Source organism: Phyllobates terribilis, unplaced genomic scaffold (assembly GCF_046119375.1).
Source record: "Phyllobates terribilis strain yellow unplaced genomic scaffold, ASM4611937v1 Scaffold_11__3_contigs__length_659146591, whole genome shotgun sequence".
Taxonomy (NCBI): Eukaryota; Metazoa; Chordata; class Amphibia; order Anura; family Dendrobatidae; genus Phyllobates; species Phyllobates terribilis.
This window is the reverse complement of record NW_027362771.1, coordinates 561,833,790-561,854,087: the sequence shown is the minus strand read 5'-3', so window position 1 is coordinate 561,854,087 and position 20,298 is coordinate 561,833,790. Positions and strand designations below refer to the sequence as shown.

The 20,298-nt window shown below is 45.7% G+C and overlaps 3 non-coding genes and 1 pseudogene across 3 annotated transcripts; all 4 read right to left on the bottom strand.

Annotated features, from left to right (window-relative positions):
• Positions 1–11,905: 11,905 nt before the first annotated feature.
• On the bottom strand, positions 11,906–12,046 carry LOC141168430 (U4 spliceosomal RNA). Its single transcript, XR_012252167.1, has one exon. It is a non-coding gene; the product is annotated as a U4 spliceosomal RNA (small nuclear RNA).
• Positions 12,047–12,326: 280 nt separating this feature from the next.
• LOC141167837 (U4 spliceosomal RNA) lies at positions 12,327–12,467 on the bottom strand. The gene has a single exon (XR_012251625.1). It is a non-coding gene; the product is annotated as a U4 spliceosomal RNA (small nuclear RNA).
• Positions 12,468–12,747: 280 nt separating this feature from the next.
• Positions 12,748–12,888, bottom strand: LOC141168231 (U4 spliceosomal RNA). The gene has a single exon (XR_012251975.1). It is a non-coding gene; the product is annotated as a U4 spliceosomal RNA (small nuclear RNA).
• A 280-nt stretch (positions 12,889–13,168) lies between these two features.
• Positions 13,169–13,285, bottom strand: LOC141167999 (U4 spliceosomal RNA; annotated as a pseudogene).
• Between the last annotated feature and the right edge of the window lie 7,013 nt (positions 13,286–20,298).

Here is a 20,298-nt window from a genome sequence, read left to right as displayed (position 1 = left end):
TTACACCACATTGCCGTGGGGCAGGGCGACCAATATGCCCCTGAGATGGGCACGACAGTCCCTGTCCCTGGCTGGAGTGGGGGGAGGGAACACTGAGGAAGGGGAACCCTGTAGTGCAGGAGCAGGGAGGAAGCAGTTCCTGGGTGCATTGAGAAGGGAGTATAAAAGGTGGGCACCATCTTAGTTCAGTGCAGAGAAGTCTGAGCAGAAGTGGCAGGGAGCAGGGGCTCTGCATGAGCTCTGCTCCGGAGGCGGGCCTAGTAACAGAGGCCCAGGCCTGGAAGAGGGAGAAGGAAGGAAGAGGAGCGGAGAAGGCTCCAGGAACGAGGAATGAAGGGATCCCAGGGGTGCGGACGGGCGAGTCGCCACCGCACGCCCGAATCCACCTGCGTGGAGGGGTCAGGCCAAAGGGGGAGACCGGTCCCCGAACTAGTGGAGGCAGGAAACGACCCTCAGCTAGAAACCGGAGGCTCTGACATTTTATGTGGCGCAGCCCCTCGCTACACCCGCTAGGAAGGCACCACATAGGGTCAGGGAAACTGGCGCCAAGTTTACCAAGAGGAGGCCCGAGGCAGCCGGACAGAAGTGTTGGTAAGAAAGGCCAGACAAAGGACACACAAAGGGGGTCCTGTGAAGTGCTCCAAAGTTATCTGGGAGTTGTCTGAGCCCCTCACCTGGTGAGCACAGTACGACGTGGGCAGCCGTTACCTGCAGATGTGGTCTGGATAATAAGAACTGTGAGTAAAGGCCCTGGACTGCATCACTGACTCCGTGTCGTTACTGCTGCTGCCCTGCACCATCACCCCCATCCTCCGCATACACTGCCCTGAGGCTATACTCCTCCCGTGGGGAGTTATGCTACGCTCTGCTGCACCCACAACACCAGCCTCAGCGGTCTGCCCTGTAGCGGCGGTTCACTCTGACCGCAATCCACGGGTGGCGTAGTCGGACATTTAAACATCAAAACCACATAAATAGTTCCGCCACTGGTTTGACCGCCCTGAGCCACGGAATCGGATCGCCGCCACGAAGACTACAACCACCAGCATCCACCAAAAAGGGTCCGGCTCCGGGTGTCCCAAGGCCCAGGGGGTGCGTCAGAACATTTTCATCACCTTTCACAATCACCAATGGGACAAGGCAGGGATGTCCTCTGTCCCCTCTCTTATACATCCTAGTGACGGAGCACCTGCTCTCATCAATTCGCCATAACCCCAATATTAGGTGGATTGAGGTGGGAGGCACCGAGTACAAGTGCTCTCTATTTGCTGATGATGTCCTAGTATATATCACTCAATCACATATATCCATCCATGCTGTTATGGCTGAAATAGATCACTTTGTTACATGGTAAAATTTTAAAATCAATGCAGCGAAGTCTGAGGCCCTCGATGTCTCCCTCCCCAAATCCATATAGGATTCCATCCAGTCCAACTTTCCCTTTGCCTGGCCCTCACAGGGTATCAAATACTTAGGAATTCCTATTCATAGAGACCTCTCCCATCTATGTTATCTTAATTTTGGGCCCTTTATTGAACAATTCCATACAGACCACGGTTGGCAAGTTAGAACTGTAAGATTCACTACGTGAACCGCTGGTGTTTTGTGGAAAAGCACATGTACACCGCGTTCCAAATTATTATGCAAAAAGTGTTTAGGAGTGATAAGGGAAGAATTTGTTTGTTTGTCAGTTAAACTCATTGATGGTGATGTGTGTCAGGGCTCTTTATATCACTGTAATCAATTGCAGACACCTGTGCTAATTAGTTTGGCAGGTGTGTCCAATGAAAGGCAAGACTACTTAAGAAGGCTCTCTCACATTATTAAGCAGCCTACATTTTCTGCCAAAATGGGAAAGAAAAAGGATGTGTCGGCTGCTGAGAAGCAACAAATTGTGGAGTGTTTAGGTCAAGGCATGACTACAATCAACATTGTGCGATGATCAGGATGAAGTGTCTTGGCAATCAAGAAGTATGTAGCTGATTCACAGTACACACGTGTGCGTGCTGATAAGGGCAAATTGAGGACTCTTTCCTACAGGCAATTACGTCAGGTTGAAAGAGCAGCGGCAAAAAAGCCTTGTCATAGCAGCAGACAAGTTTTTGAAGCTGCTTGTGCCTCCAACGTCCCCCGAACAACAAGATGCAGGGTCCTTCAGAGGTTTGCAGCTGTGCATACGCCATCCTGTCGACCTCCTCTATCCACTTCACACAAGCAGAAACGGCTCCAGTGGGCCAAACATTACATGAAGATTGATTTCAAAACTGTTTTGTTCACGGATGAGTGCCGTGCAGCGCTCGATGGTCCAGATGGATGGAGTGGAGGATGGCTGGTTGATGGACACCCCACGCAAACACGGCTACAGCGCCAACAAGGAGGAGGTGGAGTAATGTTTTGGGCTGGAATCATGGGGAGAGAGATTGTCGGCCCCTTTAGGATCCCTGAAGGCGCAAAAGATGAACTCCATAATGTATGTGGATTTTCTCAAACAGCACTTCCTGCCATGGTTCAAGAAGAAGAACCGTGTATTTCACAGCAAGATCATTTTTCTGCATGATAATGCACCATCTCATGCTGCACATAAAACATCTGCATCTCTGGCTGATATGGGCATAAAAGGGGACAAACTTATGGTGTGACCCCCATGCTCCCCTGACCTTTACCCCATTCCGAACCTTTGGAGCATCATTAAAAGGAGTGTCTATTATGGCAGGAGGCAGTTCACATCTAAGCAACAGCTCTGGGAAGGTATTCTGTCCTCATGCAAAACAATTGAAGCAGAAACCATCCAAAACCTGACAAATTCAATGGACGAGAGAGTTCAGAAGCTCCTTTCGAACAAGGGGTCCTATGTGAAAATGTAACATCACCTAGAATAAAGTTTTGAGTTGAAAACTGTTTGATTTCAGTTTCTAACAACCTGCTAATGCTTATAATTTCAAAAATGACCATTTTTTTGGTCTTTATTAAAATGAAAAGGTTGATCGAAAAGTTTGGGGGATCTAAGAGTGTGGCAACCCAGTAGTCATGATTACTTCGAATTCTGACAATATGAGGGTCATGCTGCAGGTAGTGCAGCAAGAAGGCACTTATGTGTCTTGCGCATCTCGGAGCCCCAAAATTATTTTCCGGGCTAGATGCAGCTAAAAATTATTTTTAATTTTAAATCTGGTGGAGCTTATTATAGATGGCCTAATAGGATCAGTGCTGCACACTGCTACAAAGCCCAAATTATTTTCCAGTCAAGATACAGATAAACATGATTAGTAATTTGAAAGCTTAAAACGTTTGGTAGGGTGATTTTAACCAATCATCAAGCTTTTACTCTCCCCAGGATGACACAGGGGTAGAAAAGTCGTTTCGGATCCATGATTTGTTCATCTTTATGAACGTGAGTCTGTCTACATTATCAGTGGAGAGCCGCGTGCGCTTATCTGTCAGCACACCACCAGCAGCGCTGAACACACGTTCAGACAGAACGCTGGCTGCGGGGCATGACAAGATCTCCAAGGCGTAAGTGGCTAGCTCCGGCCATTTATCCAGATTGGAAGCCCAAAAAGAGCAAGGGTCCAGTGACACAGTCGTGGCTTCAATGTTTACTTGGAGATACTCCTGTACCATCGTCTCTAGGCGTTGACTATGTGTCAGACTTCTTGTCTCCAGTGGCCTTGCAAAGGATGGGCTAAAAAAGTGGTGAAATGATTCCGCAAAATTGATGTTACCAGCAGATACTGTGGTTCTGTTACGGTTTGAGTGCTGAACACTTGACGGTCCCACGGTTGGCAAGTTGGAACTGTGAGATTCACTATGTGCACCACTGGTATTTTGTGGAAAAGCACATGTAAGATTCTGCAACAGTCTCTGCTGATACTCCTGCATGCGTGCATCCCTTTCTATGGCAGGAATAATTTCTGCAAATTTACTTTTGTACCGGGGATCTAACAGTGTGGCAACCCAGTAGTCAGGATTATTTCTAATTCTCACAATTCGAGGGTCATGTTGCAGGTAGTGCAGCAAGAAGGCACTCATGTGTGTTGCGCATCCAGGAGCACCAAGTCCCTGTTGTGTTGGTGGCGAGGTAACAATCATGCTTCCTTCCTCTGTCCTCTCCCCCCAACCTCGCACAACAGAAATGTGATCAAGGTCTCCCTCATCTGATGAGTCTTCCATCAGTTCGTCCTCCACTTCTTCCTGGGCTCCTGCACCTTCCTCACTAGTTTGGCTGCTACCATGCGCCCTGGTAAAACCATCTCCCCCACCCTCACATGCCTGCCGCCTTGGTGCTGCCGACCTTCTGGACCTTGCAGATGTTAGCCCTTCCGCATACAACTCCTCCTCCTCTACTTCCTCCACCTCCTCTTGTGCCACCACCTGACTCCGAATTCTGTTTAACATGTGCTCCAGCATGTAAATCACCGGAATAGTCATGCTGATAATGGCATCGTCAGCACTAAACATCTTCGTCGCCATTTCAAAACTGTGCAGAAGGGTGCATAGGTCCCTGATCTGAGACCACTCCTCCAGCGTGATTTGCCCCACCTCTGAATCTCGTTGGCCCAGGCTATACGTCAGAACATATTGCACCAGGGCTTGTCGGTGCTGCCACAGTCGCTGCAACATGTGCAGAGTTGAATTCCACCGGGTAGGCACATCGCATTTTAGCCGGTGAAGTGGCAGGCCCAACGACTTCTGTAGAGATGTACGTCGCTGAGCTGCGGGATGCGAACGGCGGAAGTGAGCACACAGCGACCGTGCCCTCTGCAGAAGGCCATCTAGTCTGGGATAGTGGGCTAAAAATTGCTGGACAACCAGGTTCAACACGTGAGCCATACAAGGCACGTGTGTGACATTGCCCCGGCGAAGGGCCGCACCCAGGTTTGCAGCATTGTCGCACACGGCCTTCCCTGGTTTCAGGTCCAGTGGAGACAACCATTCATGAAATTGGTTCTCCAGAGTTGACCACAACTCCTCAGCTGTGTGACTCACATTTCCCAGACATTTCAATGTAAAAACCGCCTGATGACGTTGAGCCCTACTGCCAGCATAGTAAGGAGGTGTGCAGGATCCCTTCTGCGCAGTTAGAAAGCTTGTGGCATGACCAGACAGGCTTTGGGTGCAGGTGGAAGACCGAGAGGAGGTTGAGGAGGCAGAAGCAGTGGAGGAACTTTGACATAAAGAGGATTGACGCACAACTCGTGGGGACGGCAAGACTTGGACAGCAGCCCCTTGTCCTGCTGTCACCATAGTTACCCAGTGCCCAGTCAGCGACATGTAACGCCCCTGTCCATGCCTACTCGTCCAAGTGTCTGTGGTGAAATGCACCCTGTCACACACAGAGTTTCTCAAAGAAGCGGTGATGTTGTGTGCGACATGCTGGTGGAGCGCAGGCACACCTTTCTTTGAGAAGTAGTGCCGACTGGGCATCTGGTACTGGGGCACTGCGACGGACATAAGGTCTCGAAAATCCTCTGTGTCCACCAGGCGGAAAGGCAGCATTTCTGTAGCCAAGAGCTTGCAGATGGTGAAATTCAACGTCTTAGCTTTCTCATGGCTAGGAGGAAATGGTCTTTTACTTGTCCACATCTGAGGGACCGAGGGCTGGCTATTGTGCTTAGACGGGGTTGATAAGGGTGTCCCCGGCAAACTGCCGGTCTGTGAGGAAGATGCAGGCGGACATGTTAGGTTGCCTTCATCCAAAGGTGGTGCTATCGATGTCGGACAGCGCTCAACACCAGCTGGTGTTACCACCTCCAAAGAAAATGATGACCTGCCAATCACGCTGGCTGTTGCGGGTAAAGAGGTGGCAGGTCTGCGCCCCAAAACAGGTGTGACTGCTGTCCCCCCAGTCACAGAGGATGAAGAGGCCGCGGATGCACAAGATATGGCAGACGGTGGTTGGCCCGGCCGGCTAGGCCGCATTGTAGCACACTGAGCTTCCCACTGCAACTTATGCTTCATGTCCATGTGCCGGTTCATGCATGAAGTACTCAAACTATGTATTTTTTGGCCTCTACTTAGCTTTTGCTGACAAATGTTACAGATAACACGAGTTGGGTCATCTTTATCGATCTGAAAAAATGCCCAGGCTATGCAAGGCTTAGCACCCATGCGACCTGAAGAGCCACCACGACTTGTGGTGAGAGGCAGAGTTGTGTTTGAGGATGCAGTTGTTGACGTGCTTCCAGTACTACGTCTCTGTCCAGGAAGGCGCAACCTGACCTCGTCGTCACTAGCATCTTCCTCCACCTCCTCTGCTGACCTCATCTCTTGGCTGACTGTGGGTTGACAGTAAGTGGGATCTCCGACCTCATCATCATCACCCTGTGCGTTATCACACCCGTCGTCCTCAGAGCCAACCTGTTCCTGCCCTGACAAAAAACTAAAGTTGTCGCTCCAATCAGGTATTTGAGTCTTATCATCGTCTTCCTCATTGTCTCCACCAACAGGAGTTACAGTTTGGGAATGAGGGTCTACATTATGGTCAGAACCTTCTGCGTCTGGTCCTGGATCCGACTCATAAAGATTCTGGGCATCAGTGCAGATCATTTCCTCGTCTGGATTCACAGAAGCGCTGGAGTCGACCTCTGATTCCCAGGCTATAGTATGAGTAAACAGCTCTGCAGACTCAACCATCTGTTCTACCTCATACTCAGACGGGCAGCTGGAGATTTGGGAGCTGTGAGGAAGCAAGTGCGATTTGGGTGACACCTTTGAGGACTGGAGTATTTGTGATGTTGAAGTTGATGTGGAGGAAAGCCCACTTAAAGGAGCACTTGATATCCGTTGAAGCACCTGCTGTTTTAGTGCCTCATCTGGAATTTGTAGCGATTGGCGTGGCCGTAAGAAAGGGATCTTATCACATTGTCCGCTAAAAGAAGTAGACATTTTAGTTTGGCTGGAAGATGGTCTTTCTTCTGCAGATGTTACTGTTGCTTTAACACCTACCCCACGGACCTTTTTTCCCCTTCCCAACACGCCTATTCCCCTTTCCACCAGCAGCAGGCCTTTTTCCACTCATTTTGGTGGTTAACTAATTCACAACTCTGGAGTTGTTTGCACAAAAAAACAATGGATGGTAACCGAGCAGAGCTGAGTGGCCAAACTGTGGTATTAGGCCAAAACTATTGGCTGGGTTAGATGCAGAAAAAAATTATTTTGAATTTGCAACCTGATGGAAGTCAGTATAGATGGACTAATAGAGAAAGTCCGACACACTACTAGAAGGCCAAATATTTTTTCAGAGGTAGATGCAGAAAAAAAATATATTCAGTTTGCAACCTGATGGAGGTCAGTATAGATGGACTAATACAACAAGTCCCTAATACAACAAGTCCCGCACACAGCTAGAAGCCCAAATATTTTTTCAGAGGTACTGTAGATGCAGATAAAAATTATTTTTAATTTGCAACCTGATGGAGGTCAGTATAGATGGACTAATAGAGAAAGTCCGACACACTACTAGAAGGCCAAATATTTTTTCAGAGGTAGATGCAGAAAAAAATATATTCAGTTTGCAACCTGATGGAGGTCAGTATAGATGGACTAATACAACAAGTCCCACACACAGCTAGAAGCCCAAATATTTTTTCAGAGGTACTGTAGATGCAGATAAAAATTAGTTTTAATTTGCAACCTGATGGAGGTCAGTATAGATGGACTAATAGAGAAAGTCCGACACACTACTAGAAGGCCAAATATTTCTTCAGAGGTAGATGCAGAAAAAAATATATTCAGTTTGCAACCTGATGGAGGTCAGTATAGATGGACTAATACAACAAGTTCCACACACAGCTAGAAGCCCAAATATTCTTTCAGAGGTACTGTAGATGCAGATAAAAATTAGTTTTAATTTGCAACCTGATGGAGGTCAGTATAGATGGACTAATAGAGAAAGTCCGACACACTACTAGAAGGCCAAATATTTTTTCAGAGCTAGATGCAGAAAAAAATTATATTCAGTTTGCAACCTGATGGAGGTCAGTATAGATGGATTAATAGAACAAGACCCACACACAGCTAGAAGCCCAATATTTTTTCAGAGGTAGATGCAGAAAAAACTATATTCAGTTTGCAACCTGATGGAGGTCAGTATAGATGGACTAATAGAACAAGTCCCACACACTGCTAGAAGCCCAAATATTTTTTCAGAGGTACTGTAGATGCAGATAAAAATTAGTTTTAATTTGCAACCTGATGGAGGTCAGTATAGATGGACTAATAGAGAAAGTCCGACACACTACTAGAAGGCCAAATATTTTTTCAGAGCTAGATGCAGAAAAAATTATATTCAGTTTGCAACCTGATGGAGGTCAGTATAGATGGACTAATACAACAAGTCCCACACACAGCTAGAAGCCCAAATATTTTTTCAGAGGTACTGTAGATGCAGATAAAAATTAGTTTTAATTTGCAACCTGATGGAGGTCAGTATAGATGAACTAATAGAGAAAGTCCGACACACTACTAAAAGGCCAAATATTTTTTCAGAGCTAGATGCAGAAAAAAATTATATTCAGTTTGCAACCTGATGGAGGTCAGTATAGATGGATTAATAGAACAAGACCCACACACAGCTAGAAGCCCAATATTTTTTCAGAGGTAGATGCAGAAAAAAATATATTCAGTTTGCAACCTGATGGAGGTCAGTATAGATGGACTAAAAGAACAAGTCCCACACACTGCTAGAAGCCCAAATATTTTTTCAGAGGTACTGTAGATGCAGATAAAAATTAGTTTTAATTTGCAACCTGATGGAGGTCAGTATAGATGGACTAATAGAGAAAGTCCGACACACTACTAGAAGGCCAAATATTTTTTCAGAGCTAGATGCAGAAAAAAATTATATTAAGTTTGCAACCTGATGGAGGTCAGTATAGATGGACTAATAGAGAAAGTCCGACACACTACTAGAAGGCCAAATATTTTTTCAGAGGTAAATGCAGAAAAAAATATATTCAGTTTGCAACCTGATGGAGGTCAGTATAGATGGATTAATAGAACAAGACCCACACACAGCTAGAAGCCCAATATTTTTTCAGAGGTAGATGCAGAAAAAACTATATTCAGTTTGCAACCTGATGGCGGTCAGGATAGATGGACTAATAGAACAAGTCCCACACACTGCTAGAAGCCCAAATATTTTTTCAGAGGTACTGTAGATGCAGATAAAAATTAGTTTTAATTTGCAACCTGATGGAGGTCAGTATAGATGGACTAATAGAGAAAGTCCGACACACTACTAGAAGGCCAAATATTTTTTCAGAGCTAGATGCAGAAAAAAATTATATTCAGTTTGCAACCTGATGGAGGTCAGTATAGATGGACTAATAGAGAAAGTCCGACACACTACTAGAAGGCCAAATATTTTTTCAGAGGTAGATGCAGAAAAAAATATATTCAGTTTGCAACCTGATGGAGGTCAGTATAGATGGATTAATAGAACAAGACCCACACACAGCTAGAAGCCCAATATTTTTTCAGAGGTAGATGCAGAAAAAACTATATTCAGTTTGCAACCTGATGGAGGTCAGTATAGATGGACTAATAGAACAAGTCCCACACACTGCTAGAAGCCCAAATATTTTTTCAGAGGTACTGTAGATGCAGATAAAAATTAGTTTTAATTTGCAACCTGATGGAGGTCAGTATAGATGGACTAATAGAGAAAGTCCGACACACTACTAGAAGGCCAAATATTTTTTCAGAGGTAGATGCAGAAAAAAATATATTCAGTTTGCAACCTGATGGAGGTCAGTATAGATGGATTAATAGAACAAGTCCCACACACAGCTAGAAGCCCAATATTTTTTCAGAGGTAGATGCAGAAAAAAATATATTCAGTTTGCAACCTGATGGAGGTCAGTATAGATGGACTAATAGAACAAGTCCCACACACTGCTAGAAGCCCAAATATTTTTTCAGAGGTACTGTAGATGCAGATAAAAATTAGTTTTAATTTGCAACCTGATGGAGGTCAGTATAGATGGACTAATAGAGAAAGTCCGACACACTACTAGAAGGCCAAATATTTTTTCAGAGGTAGATGCAGAAAAAAATATATTCAGTTTGCAACCTGATGGAGGTCAGTATAGATGGATTAATAGAACAAGACCCACACACAGCTAGAAGCCCAATATTTTTTCAGAGGTAGATGCAGAAAAAAATATATTCAGTTTGCAACCTGATGGAGGTCAGTATAGATGGACTAATAGAACAAGTCCCACACACTGCTAGAAGCCCAAATATTTTTTCAGAGGTACTGTAGATGCAGATAAAAATTAGTTTTAATTTGCAACCTGATGGAGGTCAGTATAGATGGACTAATAGAGAAAGTCCGACACACTACTAGAAGGCCAAATATTTTTTCAGAGGTAGATGCAGAAAAAAATATATTCAGTTTGCAACCTGATGGAGGTCAGTATAGATGGATTAATAGAACAAGACCCACACACAGCTAGAAGCCCAATATTTTTTCAGAGGTAGATGCAGAAAAAAATATATTCAGTTTGCAACCTGATGGAGGTCAGTATAGATGGACTAATTGAACAAGTCCCACACACTGCTAGAAGCCCAAATATTTTTTCAGAGGTACTGTAGATGCAGATAAAAATTAGTTTTAATTTGCAACCTGATTGAGGTCAGTATAGATGGACTAATAGAATGATGCTATGCCCAAAAGATTTTACTTCACTAGGTGCAGTAAAAAAATTGGTATTCTATACACAGGTGGTATATCTTGCAACACAGATAGGCTACTCCACTGACTAACACACTCTGCAATAGGCCAAAAAGGATTAGCTTTGCTAGATTCAGCCAAATGCTGTGAAAAAAACTTGCACAGCACTGGCACAGACCTGCCTGGCAAAAACTGATAGGAACTGATGTAACCTAGTCCTGAAAAGGACTGCAATTACAATTAGTCTTTACTCCCACAACCGATCTATTTAAGAGCACAGACCTCCCTGATAAAAGTCGTAGGAAATGCTGTAACCTAGTCCTTAAAAGGACTGCAATCACAACTATTCCCTACTCCCAAGCTATCTGTATATTTGTGCGAAAATTGGCTTGAAATTAACAAGGTATAGCGCACACAGCAACAGCGGTGCCGTCTAACACGCAGCTGCAGCAGTGAGAAAATGGTGGCGACGGGGAAAGTGGCTTGGTCTTATAGGGCAAGGACATGTGACATACATTGCCAATGACACATGCCCTTGCTTGTGTGAAAAAAAGCACTTCGCTCCGTGTGTGCGCTGCTGATAGGCTGACAGATTGCACCTCCCCACTGTAAATGCGGGAAAGAGAAAAAAAAATGGAGATCTTCATTGTTCCTGCAGAGATCCATCCCCTGCCCCTCCCCCCACCCCGCTGTACACTCAAACTGCGTATTAACATTAGTTTTCATCATTACTGAGAAAAAATCCAGTTATGATTTTGGTGCACGAACAGTTATCGAACATAACCTCGAACAGCCGAATTTTTCTCAAATTGTTCGTGTTCGCCGAACGGCTCGAATACCGCCCAAAACAGCTCGAATTTGAGATTGGCGAACAGTTCGAGTAGAACAACGCTCATCTCTAATAATCACGCCTCGGTTAAACCTCATGGGCTACGATACTGCCACTGCGTAAAGTAACTCAGGTGACCAAGAAATGCCCACTTCCAGGAAGAGCTCGTTTAAGCCATGGTGAGTTCCAAATGATCACTGCCCTTCCTCCGCTACCGCAAAGCATCCTGGGAGTTGCAGTCTGAGGGCTCAGGGAAGAGGTCATTTTTGGACATTGCAGGCAGATCATCTAGCTCTCTCCTGTTCCAAGCGAAAATCATCAATACGATGCTGTGGGGTGCAATATTTACTTTCCCAATTGGGAGGAGCTAACACTCTGTCATTTGCATACCATGGATTAAGTCTCCTGAGAGACCAGCAAAAATTGCCGATGCTGAATGTATTTCAAGTCATCATGGCGGGATATTGGGAAAAGCTTTCAATTAGCAATAATCACGCCTCAGTTAAACCTCATGGGCTATGATACTGCCACTGCGCAAAGTTAAAGTAACTCAGGTGACCAAGAAATCCCAGCTTCCAGGAAGAGCTCGTTTAAGCCATGGTGAGTTCCAAATGACCACTGCCCTTCCCCCTCTACCGCAAGGCATCCTGGCAGTTGCAGTCTGAGGGCTCAGGGAAGAGGTCATTTTTGGCCATTGCGGGCAGATCAGCTCGCTCTCTCCTGCTCCAAGCGAAAACCATCAATACGATGCAGTGCGGAACAACATTTCCTTTCCCCTCTGGGAGGAGCTAACACTCAGTCATTTGCATACCATGGATTAAGTCTCCTGAGAGAAAAACAAAAATTTCCGATGCTGACTGTATTTCAAGTCATCATGGCAGGGCATTGGAAAAAGTTTTCAATTAGCAATAATCACGCCTCGGTTAAAACTCATGGGCTACGATACTGCCATTACACAAAGTTAAAGTAACTCAGGTGACCAAGAAATCCTCACTTCCAGGAAGAGCTCGTTTAAGCCATGGCGAGTTCCAAATGACCACTGCCCTTCCTCCGCTGCCGCAAAGCATCCTGGGAGTTGCAGTCTGAGGGCTCAGGGAAGAGGTCATTTTTGGACATCGCAGGCAGATCATCTAGCTCTCTCCTGTTCCAAGCGAAAATCATCAATACGATGCTGTGGGGCGCAAGACTTCCTTTTCCAATTGGGAGGAGCTAACACTCTGTCATTTGCATACCATGTATTAAGTCTCCTGAGAGACCAACAAAAATTGCCTATGCTGACTATATTTCAAGTCATTATGGCAGGGTATTGGGAAAAGTTTTCAATTAGCAATAATCACACCTCGGTTAAACCTCATGGGCTACGATACTGCCACTGCACAAAGTTAAAGTAACTCAAGAGACCAAGAAATCCCCACTTCCAGGAAGAGCTCGTTTAAGCCATGGTGAGTTCCAAATGACCACTGCCCTTCCTCCGCTGCCGCAAAGCATCCTGGGAGTTGCAGTCTGAGGGCTCAGGGAAGAGGTCATTTTTGGACATTGCAGGCAGATCATCTAGCTCTCTCCTGATCCAAGCGAAAATCATCAATACGATGCTGTGGGGCGCAAGATTTCCTTTCCCAATTGGGAGGAACTAACACTCTGTCATTTGCATACCATGGATTAAGTCTCCTGAGAGACTAACAAAAATTGCCGATGCTGACTGTATTTCAAGTCACCATGGCGGAGCATTGGGAAAAGTTTTCAATTAGCAATAATCACTAGTGTTGAGCGAGCACTAAAATGCTCGGGTGCTCGAAGCTTGGGCCGAGCTCGCCGTGATACTTGGGTGCTCGACCCGAGCAACGAGCCCAATGTTAGTCTATGGGAGACTCGAGCATTTTTGCGGTGGCACCCCCGGCAGTCTTTTAAAAGCCTAACAAGTGCCCAAAACGATAGTGACAGTGCTCAAATGACATGGGGACAGCATGGGGATCGCCCCAGGAAGCATTTCTGACCCCCAGGTCACTGCTGTCAACAACGTGGTCAGAGGTATTAAGCCACTTTTACAGGCTCACAATAAAACGAAAGTGAAACTTTTTTCCTGTGAAATATGTTAAGGAACATCCTTTCCAGGGAAAAGACTTGTGTATAAGTTAAAATAAATGACCAAAAACAAAAATACTCCTCCACACCTTCGGCTATGTTCACAAGTAGCACTTTTTATGCGTTTTTGCACTTTTGTATTGCTTTCAACTATGACAAATGCATTCACCGGGAAATGTCATTTTAACATTTTACAACCTTATCTGGCCATGTGCTGTGTGACACATGCATAAAGTGCTGAAAAGACATGGGAACAGCATGGGGAAGACCCCTGGAAGCATCTCTGACTCCAAGGTCACTGTCTAAAAGTGTGCCCATCATAAGTGATCCTTGCCGCATCAGAAGATGCAGACTTGCAACTATCCCCATGCAAGTTCTAGTCCCAGGGCAGTGTTCAATTGTACCTCCCCCATTCCTTGCAATACAAGCGCAAGTATGCAGCCTGCCACCCACCCACCCCCAGGCTGCAATACCATACTGCTTGCTTGCTTGAACTTGAAATTGGGCCTTTTAGGCATGTGGAGGCGGAATCTGGCCACCACGTCATGGCTGTGTTGGCGGCCTGGAATCAATACTCAGTCCCCAGCCGCCCGGCGGCCGTGTGTCCATACTCAGTCCCCAGCCGCCCCGCGGCCGAGTGTCCGCACGGTCCCCAGCCGCCAAGGGGCAGTCGGTGTTATGTTCTGCTACCAGAGCTAAGGAAAGAGAGGAGATCTGTCCCTATGATAGAACTCAGCTTAATCCCTACGATGTAACAGGGGACCTGATCCTGCGATCAGACCTGCTAAAGTCCTAAGCTAGTCTGTACGGAGACCTATAGATGTGGGGAAGGAATCCCTACAAGTACTAAGGACTGGGAAGAATATGGGACACCTCCTAACAGAAATAGTAGCAGACAGACGAACAAACAAAATATATAGAACAAAGAGGTCAGTAGACCAAGCAAACCTACAGAGCAAGACACAGAGCACAGGCTAGCTAGAAAGTAGATATACAATGAAGTCCAGCAAAGCCAGAAGGGCGGAGCAGGATTAAATAGGCCAACAAGGTCATGTGACCAACAAAGGAAAAAAAACCTAAGAGCAAGGTTCTAACAGTACCCCCCCTTCTAAGAGGATCCTCCGGATCCCCTAGGACCAGGCTTATCAGGAAATCTCCTGTGAAACGCTCTGATAAGTCTGGACGCGGAAACATCATCCGACCTCACCCAAGAGTTATCCTCGGGACCGAAACCTTTCCAGGCCACAAGATACTGCAAACTACCTCTATACCGTCTAGAGTTAAGGATGCGAGAAATTTCATATTCCCCGTCCTCCACCACCGGAGGAACAGAGGCAGAGGCGTCACAATCCGATACAACAGCTTTTTTCAACAGAGAGACATGAAATACCGGATTAATTCTCCAGGAGGTAGGAACCTCCAACCTAACAGCAGATTGGTTGACAACCTGAAGCACCTTAAAGGGCCCTACAAACTTGGGACCCAATTTCTTTGAAGGAATCCTCAACCGCAGATTCCTAGAGGACAACCAAACCATGTCACCAACAGCGAACAAAACCTCCTGTCGTTTCCTATCAAAGTAGTCTTTAGATTTTCTGTTGACCTCCTGAAGATTACCACGCACATCCGTCCAAACTCTCTCCAAATCACCGGAAAAATTCTCCTCCTCAGGCACGGCAGATCCCAACTTGGAGAACGACCCAAACGACGGATGTCTCCCAGAACAACAAAAAAAAGGCGAACAACCAGCAGAAGAAGATGTATGATTGTTCAGAGCAAATTCAGCAAGTAGCAGAAACTCAGACCACCCCTCTTGATTGTCTGCCACAAAACAACGCAAGAACTGCTCAACATCCTGGTTTTTCCTTTCTGTCTGGCCATTAGATTCAGGATGATATCCGGACGAGAACGACAAATGAACTCCCAACCTATCACAAAAGGCACGCCAAAAACGAGCCACGAACTGAGGACCCCTATCAGAAACAATGTCAGTAGGAACGCCATGAAGTCTGACAATTTCCTTGACAAAGGCCTTAGCGAGAGTTTTAGCGCAGGGCAGTTTGACGAAAGGAACCAAGTGACACATCTTGCTAAAACGGTCCACGACCACCCAGATGACAGTAAAACCCTCAGAGGGGGGAAGGTCAGTTATAAAGTCCATAGCCAAATGTGTCCAAGGAGCACTGGGAACCTCCAAAGGACAAAGCAACCCCGCAGCAGGAGTATGTGAGGACTTAGATCTAGCACATATAGTACATTGACGCACCCACTTAATGACTTCCTTCTGCCATCCAGGCCACCAAAAACTGCGACCCACCAGTCTCTTGGTCTCAGAGATTCCGGGATGACCTGCCAACCGAGATTCGTGACACTCAACAAACAAATCTCTCCTAAAGGTCCCAGGCACAAACAACCTCCCATGAGGAGTGTTAGAAGGGGCATTCTCCTGTGCTTTAAGAATCTCATTTTCCAAAACGGAGTCCAAAGCAGCTATCACAACACCTTCTTGTAAAATGTTCTCCTCTTTCTCAGCACCGACTATGGGAGAAAAACTGCGAGACAAGGCATCCGCCTTAACATTCTTAGTACCAGGGATGTAAGTAACAGAGAAATTAAACCGCGAGAAAAACAGTGCCCACCTAGCCTGACGGGCATTCAGGCGCTTGGCAGCATCAAGATATATCAGATTTTTATGATCCGTAAGAACCTGAATGGGAAATTCCGCACCTTCCAAGAAGTGGCGCCAGTGTTCAAATGCGAGTTTAATAGCCAATAATTCCCGATTACCAATATCGTAATTCAGTTCAGTCTCCGAAATTTTTTTTGAAAAAAAGGCACAGGGATGTAATCCATCCCCGTTATCCTGAGACAATACTGCGCCAACCCCCACAGAGGAAGCATCAACCTCAACCAAAAACGGCCTAGTAACATCAGGCTGCATAAGGATGGGAGCAGAGGTGAACCTCTCCTTGAGATACACAAAAGCTTCAATGGCCTCAGAAGACCACTGAACCGCATCAGCACCTTTCCTGGTGAGATCAGGCAGAGGTTTGACAATACTAGAAAAATTTTTTATGAATTTTCTGTAGTAATTGGCGAAACCCAAAAACCTCTGTATCGATTTCAAACCAATAGGCCTAGGCCATTCCTGCACAGCCTGAACCTTAACCGGATCCATCTCAAAACCTTTGCTGGAGATAATGTAGCCCAAAAAACTAATTCTCTGTACAGCGAACTCACATTTCTCCAGCTTAGCAAAAAGCGAATTGTCCATTAATAACTGTAATACCTCACGCACGCTCCACCAATGAGACTCCAGATCCGGCGAATAAATCAAAATGTCATCCAAATACACAACCACATTTTTGCCGATCAAAGGTCTAAGGATGTCATTAATCAGATTCTGAAAAAATGCAGGAGCATTAGTAAGACCAAAAGGCATAACCAGATTCTCAAAATGACCCACAGGAGTGTTAAAAGCAGTCTTCCATTCGTCACCCTCCTTCATGCGCAACAGATTGTATGCCCCCTTAAGGTCAATTTTAGAGAACCACTTGGCCCCCATTAACTGGTTAAACAGATCAGGAATCAATGGCAGTGGGTAAGGATTGCGTACAGTAATTTTGTTAATCTCACGAAAATCCAGACAAGGAGGTAAACCGCCGTCCTTTTTTTTTACAAAAAAAAATCCAACCGCCACAGGAGACTTAGAGGGCCTAATGTGACCGGCGGCCAAACTTGTCTGTATGTATTCCTCCAAAGCCTTCCTCTCAGGAATAGTAAGGTTAAATAAACGACTTTTAGGAAGAGTCGCTCCAGGGACAAATTCAATAGAACAATCATAGTCTCTATGGGGAGGCAAAACCTGCGATTCCTTCTCAGAAAAAAATCTCCAAAAATCCTGAATAGGAACAGGCAATTCTCCCCTATCCAAAGCTGCAATACGCCCGTTACAACACTTGTCATAACATTTATGGCTCCAGGATTTAATTTCACTGGTAGACCAATCCAGTACAGGATTGTGAAATTTTAACCAGGGCAATCCCAATATTACTGGAGAAGGCAAGTTATTCAACACTACCAAATCCAATTTCTCATGGTGAACACCATTAATAGTGAGAGGAAATTCACAGACCTTGAGAGTAATATTCTTCAAAGGGGAACCATCCACAGAAACCACAGCAATGGGGGATGATAAAGGTTCAGGTTTTAAATTGAGTCTTTCCACGAATCCCCCATCAATTACATTCAAAGTAGACCCGCAATCAACAAACACCCGAAATTCCATTAATTCTTTCTGAGCAATCGTGGAAGCAGCTAAAGATATACCCTTGGAATTTAAACAGGCAATACAGGCGTGACTGACCATTTTTTTTTCTTTCTTCATACGAAGCTCACAGCCTTTAATCAAATGACCAGATTTTCCGCAATAGAAACACAAGCCTTCAGAAAATCGACGGTCTTTTTCTTGAGAGCGAGGTGCCACTGATCCAATCTCCATCAGTTCACCACTGTTAGTACACACATTCTCATAACCAGAAACTGACATAGCAGAGGATTTGCTCTCATTAACCCTTGTACGCAGTCTTCTATCTACCCGTATAGCTAATTGCATAGCCTGTTGCAAATCTTCAGGTGTAGGATAAGCAATTAGCAGGTCTTTAACCCTTTCACTGAGCCCAGCAAGAAATAGACTTTTCAGAGCAGAATCGTTCCACCCTGTTTGAGTAGACCAACGACGGAAATGAGTACAATATTTTTCCACATTACCTGATCCCTGTTTTAAACGTCTCAACTCAGTCTCAGCTGATGCGACACGGTCAGGATCATCATATAATAGTCCCAAAGCAGAAAAAAAACTATCCACTGATCTGAAGCATGTATCACTAGGTTGCAAAGAAAAGGCCCACTCCTGAGGCTCTTTGCGCAAAAGTGACATTATGAACCCTACGCGCTGGGATTCATCCCCAGAGGACTTAGGTCTCAAACGAAAATACAATAAGCAAGCATTTTTAAATGAAAAAAATTCTCGGTGTTCACCAAAAAATAAATCCGGCAAACATACCTTAGGCTCCAAGAAATGTGCTCCAGGACAGTTACTCACGTGCTGACGGAGCTCGGCCACCTCCAGAGAGAGTCCCTGCAGGCGATGAACCAAATCCTGAACCGACACCATGATGGAACAGAAAAATCTTTCCTTAGAGAATTTGCTGGCTGGACTTACTGTTATGTTCTGCTACCAGAGCTAAGGAAAGAGAGGAGATCTGTCCCTACGATAGAACTCAGCTTAATCCCTACGATGTAACAGGGGACCTGATCCTGCGATCAGACCTGCTAAAGTCCTAAGCTAGTCTGTACGGAGACCTATAGATGTGGGGAAGGAATCCCTACAAGTACTAAGGACTGGGAGGAATATGGGACACCTCCTAACAGAAATAGTAGCAGACAGACGAACAAACAAAATATATAGAACAAAGAGGTCAGTAGACCAAGCAAACTAACAGAGCAAGACACAGAGCACAGGCTAGCTAGAAAGTAGATATACAATGAAGTCCAGCAAAGCCAGAAGGGCGGAGCAGGATTAAATAGGCCAACAAGGTCATGTGACCAGCAAAGGAAAAAAAACCTAAGAGCAAGGTTCTAACAGTCGGGTGTCCATAAACGGTCCCCAGCCGCCCCTATTTCTCCTTGGAACATCCCCCCACACACTTTTCTTAGCACGGCCTGCTTTAGGCAGCATTGGACGAACCCACCAGAGAACCAGACTCCTCCGGTGGGCCCTGACTTCTCCATCGGTGGAGTTGAGAGTGCCAAGGTGAGGAGCATTATGATGATGACAGAAGTTAGCATCTGCTATGTTTTCTTTTAATGCAAGTGTAAGTGTGCAGCCTGCCACCCACCCACCCCCACACTGCAATTCCATACTGCTAGCTTGCACTTGAAATGGGGCCTTTTAGTTTAGAGGAGGCCAAAGCTGGCCACTACCTCATGGCTGCTTCGGCAGCGAGGTATCCATACTCAGTCCCCAGCCGCCCCTATTTTTCTTGGTGTGCCTTATACATAAGGTTAAGCGCGTATACCAAAACATTACCTGTGCCCTCCCCAGTGCATTTAGTGGGAAGGAGAGCCTATTCCGCTGTAGTGTGTGCATGCCAAACCCCTGTTCATGGTACATGCGAAGATGCCTCCCACCTTGCACCTGTCGTTGCAGACTTGCAACTATCCCCAATCAAGTCCTTGTCCCAGGGCAGTGTTCAATTGTACCTCTCCCATTCCTTTGTCACGCTGTCTCTGTATACTGGAGGTAGGGGGCCTAAGCTGACCCTAAGCTGGGGCCCTGACTAATCCCTCAACCTGGAGGTACTGTTAAAGGTACAGAGGTCCAGGCCGTCAGCGTAACCCCTACCTCCTGAGGATCCCTGCACCTAAGTAATCTAGTCCTGAGAAGGACCCCGATCACAACAAAAGGGGACAAGTAATAATATGCCCACACACAGTACTTAGACGAACGAGACAGTACAAGGGAAAAACCAAAACCACCTTGCATACAAAAACTACACAACTACAACAGAGGGAACACCAACGGGAAAGGAGATAAATGATAAAGCGAGGAAGGGAAAAAACACTCCAAATACACTTATCTCTGAAACTCCAAATACCACGATCCGCTCTGTTAGTCTGCATGAAATGCTTTCACCGACACTTCCCTAAC